Source organism: Malania oleifera, chromosome 9, assembly GCF_029873635.1.
Source record: "Malania oleifera isolate guangnan ecotype guangnan chromosome 9, ASM2987363v1, whole genome shotgun sequence".
NCBI lineage: Eukaryota > Viridiplantae > Streptophyta > Magnoliopsida > Santalales > Ximeniaceae > Malania > Malania oleifera.
Window position 1 is genome coordinate 67,761,385 of NC_080425.1, and position 8,926 is coordinate 67,770,310.

Here is an 8,926-nt window from a genome sequence, read left to right on the forward strand (position 1 = left end):
CAAGATAACACATTTAATAACATGACTTGCAAATTGACTAATTTATAAATTCAATAATATACGTGTGCAATAGTCTTTAATTGACCCACTATGTAAGACTATAGACTTTTTACACACAAATTCAAATTTTAATTTTTGCCGACTTCTCTAAGAAACTTATTTATGAAAAAATTAACGGCATAACTCATTTACTATTTATTTAAGTCAATTTAATTAAGAAATGAATGCCCCAGTATGATCGAATTAGACCGAACCCAATTCACTTAATTAATAAAATTAAATTAAAAAAAATAGTTATGAAAAGAATTAAAATTAAAGTAAAATTAAATTTGATTGCAGCCAAATGGCATCTGATTGCTGAGGGGAAGAATGTGCTGGGGAGGTGGGGGCCACCATGAGGGAGCATAGAGAGTAAGACGCCCCCCGACAAACAGCATCTTTTATTCATGGGTTTTCGCCCACCACCGGGTCCTCCGCCACGCCCTCCCATTTTCACACCCCTCTCCCTACCCCCATAAAAAAATAAAAATAAAAATAAAATCTAAAAATAAGTATGACATAATAATCCGAGGTCAAAAATTTTATACATATGTTAAGATTTTTATAATAATAACAATAATAATAATAAGATGAATACATTTTCAAGGCTTACTCATTGAGTGAGTTTGTAAACACTTATGACTTGTTTGATTGGGGGTGATTAAATAATGACAATTGTAGGATTTATGTCTAAGTACAACATTAACGTTTTGAGAGCATGAATTTCGGGACCTTAAATTTGGATTGGGTGAATTTGAATAAATTTTAATATAATTTTGTATTACATTTTATTTAAATCCAATACAATTTTAAATTCAATGGCTCTCCAAAAGTAGGATAAATGTTTTTTTATAAAATTAAGGTGAACAATATTAATCTCCCTTAAGGTTTGATTAAAAGATATGACCTATCTTGAGATTTAAAAATTTTTAAAAACTTCCCTTTAGATTTACTGAAAAGAAATAAACTTTCAATTATATTTTGCAAAAATACAAATATTTTGAAGAGTATAAGTGATCCAAAAATCAAATGTCATCAAAGATTTGTAAGATTTTTAAAAGGAGATTTCCATAAAAATTTCGAAATTTTAAGAAGAGCGAGTAGTCAAACTTTTGAAAATGTTGTTGTGTTTTTCTTATTAAGATATAAATTAAAAGGTTAAATTAAAAAAGAGTGCTAAGCAACTATAATTTTGGTTTATAAGAAATGAAAGCCAAGTTTAGAAAAGTTGGAAAAAAATTATTTTGTGCAATATAATAATAATAATAACAACTTCATTTGAAGAACCAAGCAAGAATATTTTGAATAATTAAATAAATAAATATTAAATAATTTATTTATTATAATACCTTACACAATTTAAGAATACATTTATTGCACTCATTTCCATATATATATATATATATATATATATGGAAGGATTATTTTTATTATATTAACCATCAAAAATTTAAGTTACATATTTATTAGGTCTTTTTTAAAAAAGTATATTCATTAAATGAGTGTTTAGCTGTATAGGTTAATTACATATTTTGTTTAAAAGCTATATATAAACTAATTTAATTATAAACTTGTTATTAAAAATCACATGCATTTTAAGATACATGCTATCATTTAATAGTAGCACCCTTAAAAATTTTATAAAGAACAATAATTGTAGCAAACCCAAAATAACTTTACATTTGGATTTTTATAAAGTTTTCAAAAAGATTAATAATTTCCTCTTAATTATTTATTGGAATATAAGTTAATCACATTGAATGAGCAAATCCAATTAGAAATAGTAAAAACGAATCATAAATATTTATAATTTATTAATTTTTATTATAGTTTAAGTTATCGATATTTAACAGTGCGTAAATATATTTATTATACAATATTTAACAAATTAAATGATTATAAATAATATGAATAAATAAATAATGAAGTAAAGGGAGGGGATGAAGGGAAGCAGTGGCAGGGAAGGCGCAGAGCAGAGGGTAGGGCGCTCGTGCCGCGGGCGGGGGGAAAGGAGCGTCAGCGTCACCACGCCCACTTACTTACACTCTGTATTATGCGGTCAAACCCTGTCCTCTCTCTCTCTCTCTCTCTCTCTCTCTCTCTCTCTCTCTCTCTCTCTCTCTCTCTCTCTCTCTCTCTCTGTTCTTGGGGGGGACAAACTTTATTTCCTCCAAATTCGTGCTGCACATTACATGAGCTCTAGCCCATTCCAATCTTGGTAAACCACGACACCATTGTTTTTTACGCTAAGCCTTAATTAAAATCCTGCCTCTATTGCACACGTTTCTGTGCACTGGATAACCCATGCCATTTTCATCTTATAGAAGTTTTAAAAAAATAGTATTGGTTTTGGAATTTAGAATAGTGTGGAAAGAGATTTTAATTAGGGGGAGTTGGTTGCTTTCATTTTGTGGTCCTCAGGTTTAATTATCTCTCAACAAAAAGTATGTATTATTTGTAGGTTTGATATGAAAATTTGTTTAGTAGTTTGAATAGATCCACGAGCTCATGCACAAATTTTAGGCCGTGGGTCTTCAAACTATATAAAAATAAATGGAAAGTGTTTGATAATGATTTTTCGTCGCCTAGACTAATTGTTGTGAAAGAACTCGGGATTTTACAACAGAATTTAAACAAAGCAAACAATGAAGAACCAAATTAGAATACACACACACACACACGCATAGTATATCTGAAAGCATTAATAATCCACTCAAAGATTTACGTAGTTTGACAAAACCTACATCCACGGGAGCAATTGGCAAAGATTTTCATTATGAAAATCTCAACGTATACAATACATCGATACAATGATCTCTCCACACTCTGAATATACCCAGAATGGTATATTTGTAAACACCATGGAGGCTTCCCTGCAAACATCCCACCGTTTTAATGTTCATATTCAAAATTTAAAAATATCATCGGAGTCTCGAGCGAATTCGTCGACAATTTGGGTCAATTCGTCGATGAATTCAGACAAACTGAATTTTATCTGCTCTCAGTATCTTTTAGCTGATGAATTTAGTCAATTCGTCGATGATTTCCTGCTATTGTTCTACACAAGTGTCTTCAAATATGTTTTCTTCCATTGTTTATATACTCCATCAAGTATATGAGCCACAAAAACACAACAATATCCACTTTAATGATTATACGCCCCTTAGGAGAACCTGAAAACATATCTAATTGTTCTACCTTGACCTTAGAACATTAGATTAAGTTTGTCTCCCTTCTAGCACTTGGAGATATAAAGTAAGTTTATGAGAAATATTTGTCTAAGTTGTATCTAACTCCTTCTTATTCTCCATCTTTGAAAGTCATATGGTGTGATTTTGTGAAGCAAAGGCATGTTAGAAAATAGAACAAGGAAACCACTATGATACAGTTTGCGTTGATTTACATTTAATTTCATTTTGAGTTTTTTTTTCAAGTTCTTTTAATTTATATGATAAAATATTCATCTTTGATTTACACTTGGAGACATGAAGTAAGTTTAAGCATTGCTTGAACTTTTCAATAGTAACCAGTTTTGTCAAAATGTCCACTGGGTTTTCAGATGTGTGAACCTTCTCTAATACAAGTTCACCTGAAGCAATCAATTCTCAGACCCTATGGAACCTTACATCAATATGCTTGGTTCTACCATGATACACTTGATTCTTTGCTAAGTAAATAGCACCCTAATTGTCACAACATAGTACCACCCCATTTTACTGTATACCCAACTCTTTGACCAAACCAGTAAGCCATAAGGCTTCCTTTACAGTTTTGACAACTGTCATATATTCAGATTCAGTTGTAGACAATGCCACCAGAGATTGTATCATGGACCTCCAACATATAGGTCCTCCTATAAGGGTAAAAACATAACCCGTTGTAGACCTTTTGTCATCCATATCCCCAGCATAGTCAGCATCAACAAACCCCACAGCTGATGAATTATCCTATTGCTTGTCAAATATAATGCCATAACTAGAAGTACCCCATAAGTATCTGAAAATCCATTTGACGACTTCCCAGTGTTGTCTATTCGGATTAAAAAGAAACTTACTCACCACACTAACTACGTGTGCTAAGTCTGGTATTGTACACACCATGGCATACATTAAACTCCCCACGACGCTAGCATAGGGGACCTTTGACATGTCCCAGATATCATCATCCATACTTAGGCATTCTGTAGTAGACAATTTAAAATAATCTCTAGAGGTGTACATACTAGTTTAGCATCAGCCATGCTGAACCTTTTCAACACCTTCTCCACAAAACCGCCTTGAGATAACCACAACCTCCTTGCAATTCTGTCCCGACGAATCTCCATCCCAAGTATCTTCTTGACTGGGTCAAGATCTTTCATGTCAAACTCTTTATGCAACAAATCCTTTAACTGATTTACCTCAGTTAAATATTTTGCAACTATTAACATGTCATCGACATAAAATAATAAGAAAATAAGAGAACCATCATTAAGTTTATTTACATACACGCAGTAGTCATACTCACAACTTTTGTGACCAATTTCGATCATATAGGAATCAAATATTTTGTATCATTGCCTTGGAGACTATTTCAACACGTAAAGAGATTTCTTCAACTTGAAAACTAAGTGTTCTTTCCCTGGTTCATTAAATCCCTCTGGTTGTACCATATAAATCTGTTCCTCCAAGTCACCATGGAGAAATGCTGTCTTCACATCTATTTGTTCCAAATGCATATAATAATGAGCTACCAATCCCACACTATCTTGATAGAAGTGTGTTGGATCACAGGTAAAAAAATTTCATCATAATCTATTCCCTTTTTTATGAGTATTCTTTTGCCACTAATTGTGCCTTGAATTTCTTTCATTCCTTTTCTGAAATTGCTTCCTTCTTCCTATATACTCATTTACAACCTATCGCCCTCTTCTCAATTGGAAGCTCCACCAACTCCCAAGTTTGATTCTTATGTAGCAATTCCATTTCCTCAATCATTACACTCATTCACTTACTTTTCTCTTGGTCGTGCACTGCCTCTTGAAATGTAGTTGGATCATTGCAACTAGTAATGAAAGCATAAGATACTAACTCTTCATATCCATACCTTGGCGGTGGTCTGATAGTGCATCTGGATCTTCGTATAGGAATATTCTTGACTTGATGGTTTCCCGAACTAGAACTCCCTGCAACCAAAGGATTAAGATCATTGTCGTTGCCCTGAGCTTCTAACTCCACATGCACAACATGTTTATCTTAGCTCCAGTTTTCTAGCTTCTATTTCTGATCATCAAATTCTTGAGCACGCTTCACCATAACTTTCTCATCGAAAACTACATTTCTACTAATCACCACCTTGTTTGCCATTGGATCTCACAACTTGAACCCTTTCACACCCTTTTGATATTCCAAAAAGATGCAACGTCTAAACTTTGTGTCAAGTTTCGATCTCTCCTCACTAGACACGTGAACATAGACTGGACAACCGAATACCTTCAATCTGAAATAGTTTACTATATTTCCCATCCATATCTCTTTTACCACTTTCCCCTCTAGTGATGCCCTTGGTGATTGGTTTACCAAGAAACAAGTCATACTAACTACCTCGCCCAAAAGTTCTTTGGTAGCCCTGCATTAAGCCTAAGACACCAAGCTTTTTCTGTTAGAGTTTGGTTCATCCTTTTAGCCACACCATTTTGCTTAGGTGTCCAGCGAACAGTGAAATTGTCTCTTAATGCCCTGCTGCTCACAAAACTCCATGAAACTAGAATCAGCGTACTCAGTCCCATTGTCTTACCTGAGGCATTTGATTCTCCTCCTCGTCTGGTTTTCCACTTTAGCTTTCCACAACTTAAACCTAGCAAACATATCAGACTTATGCTGCATGAAGTATACCCAGACTTTCTGTGAGTAGTTGTCAACAAAACTCACAAAATAAACATGTCCACCTTTTGATGCTACCCGAACCAAACCCCAAACATAAGAATGTATATAATAAAAAATACCTTCCGTTTTGTGAATAAGTGATTTGAATTTTGACCTGTTTTGTTTCCCAAGAATACAAATCTTGCGAAAATTCAGCTTACATGTTTTCAAACCTTTCAATAGTTTCCTTTTGTGAAGTTCTTTCATATCATTATCACCCATATGCCCAAGACGCATATTGCACATAACTGTTTCATCAAATTCAGTATCTACGGCTGCAACTCCACCTACAACAGTAGTTCCCTGCAGTGTGTAAATATTTTCATCTAATTTTTGCCCTTTCATCATCGTCAGATTGCCTTTCCATACTTTCATAACCCCACCTTTGAACTTGTAATTAAATCCATTACAATCCAAGGTGCCAAGTGAAATTAGACTCTTCTGTAGTTCTGGTATGTGTCTTACTATTGGTCTTTTGAGTCGAATCCCTATTTTGATGTTGACAAAGCACAAGTTACTTATGTGTGTATTTAGCACGTGAACATATTCATTAATTTAAATCACGCATAAGGGAGCGAAAATGGAAGCCATAAAGACGCATAAGGCTCATACATCGGCGTTTTCCGTAAAGAGGAGCAAAGAAGATAAAAAAGACATTTAATTTTATTTGTATTGCATTTAAGTTTTTATCTTTGGTCTGTAATGATGCATGCATCTGCATGATATGATTAAATGCTTAGATGACCATAGGTTGACCATAGGACACCTAACATTTTACCAAAAACCTTTTTCTAAAAAGACTAAAATCATACAAAGTTTTTAGAATAACTTTAGGGTCAAATTAGGGCTTACAAAGTTTGGCTAACTGACGTTGGATTTTTAGGCTTAATTAAAAAGCCTAGGTCGACCGGCCACACATCAGGCCAAAAGTCAAACATTTGCCTTAGCTCGGTCGACCGACCTACGTATGCCTTATACCCCTTGGTCAACCGATTGCACTATTTACCGAAGTCAAAGTTTTGACCAAGGCTCGATCGACCGACCCAATCTTGAACGTAGCCTTCATGGTCGACTGACCTTTAAGAATTTGACTTTTCACCTACCTCAGTCGACGAGCCTCCCAGTTCAAAATGCCCTTGGTTGACCATCCTACATAGTGTAGCCAACCGACCTTTTGCCTTGGTCGACTGAACCTACAAAGGATTCCATGTTGCCTTTCGTTCGGTCAACTGATCCATGCTTAAGTCAATCGAACGTCTTAGGTTGCGGTAATTTTAAGTGCTAAACAAGTTTAATTTTTTAATTAAACAAATCTAAAAATACCAAGCGCGTCCCTAACGGTCATAGTTTTTCCAAACTCTATATATACCACTTATTAACAACTTTGATTAACTCCAAATTCTCTCTAAACCTTTGTTAATTAAAGTTCTCCCAAACCAATTTTTATTGCTAAAATCATTTCTTTGGGGCAATTTTTTCAAACAAATATCTCAAACTCTTTTTCATTCATTTATTTCAAAAATCATCTTTGAAGTGAGTATTTTTATTTAGGCACTTATTTTATCATCTCACATGCATATACTCTCACTTAGTATTTATTTTTGAAAATCATATTTGAGAGTTTTGCTTGAGTTTCTCCTGATTATTTTCATGAAAAATATTTTTGGGAGAAATTATTTATTTCACAAATATTTTTCTTGAACTTAAACTCCAGATTTTCCAAATATTTTTATCTGCAAAAATCTTTGTTGGAGATTATATCTTTTATACACACACATATATTTGTTGTGCAAAAATTATTTGATAAGTACTCTTACTCTACTGAGCATATTTCATATCATATTAGAGTGTACATTTTATGAGTTTAAATGTGTACTTCCAAGTTTATTGTTTAAAGCATGCAATATGTACAAAAATATTTTTTAATGTATCGGTTGGGTTCAGCTCGGACTTGAATTGGGGAGTCTCCGCCCCGTAAGGGAGACAAGTTCGGTTCAGCCTGGTAATTGAATTGGGTTGTCTCCGCTCCATAAGGCAGACTAGTTGGGTTTAGCCTGGTAATTAAGCTGAGGTTTACCTTACCCAGTAAGGAGAGCCTGTAAAGGCTTCTGCTCCGTCTGTTTAAGTGAGCATGGATAATGGAATCCTTGGGGGTATGCCCAAGGTGGGGACGTAGGCTGGTTTGGCCGAACCTCGATAACAAATCTTATGTCGCTCTCTCTCTATCTTATTTAAATTCATACACTTTAATTTCAGCATGTGTATGAATGTTTATTTAATGTCATAGTTATTTGCATACATACATTTGATTTAAATAAGATATACTACACACGTGTATGTTTGCTTTCATTGTTAAACTTATTTTACATACACGCATGTACATTAAATTGAGATATGATATGTGGTGAATTGGCGTAAATGTTTAATTTGATCAAAATGTTTTTAAAAACCAATTCACCCCCATCTTGGGATCACAATAATTTCAATACTTACATTACTGAAGGTTCTCACAGCACTATCAAACATTTTAATTCTAACACTTCCAATGCCAATGATTTTACAACAAATATCATTGTCGCATCTCATAGCCTCGCATGGCCGCTTGTGTTCTAACGTCGCCGGCCTGCCGTCGCTTTGCACTGTTGCCTGCCTATCTACAGGAGCATATCGCCATCGCCTGCCTGCCATCGCAAGTGGAAGCGAACGCTGTTGAAACAAAACTCAAAGTTCCAAGCTTTTTTGGTTCACGCAGTCTGCTCTCCCTGTCAGTTTTCTCCTGTTGTTCCCGATAAGGTCACAATCGTCGCCATCATCGTTGACGCTTTTGTGTCCTTCAATCACACCATTGAGAGTCTTGCAACAAAGTTACCTGCCTGTTGTCGCGGTGTCAATTTCCAACATACACTGTTGAATCAGACGCTATTGAAAACAGAACCTCAAAGCTCAGCTATGAAGACTCTCCCTGCAACCATTACTGCCAAAGA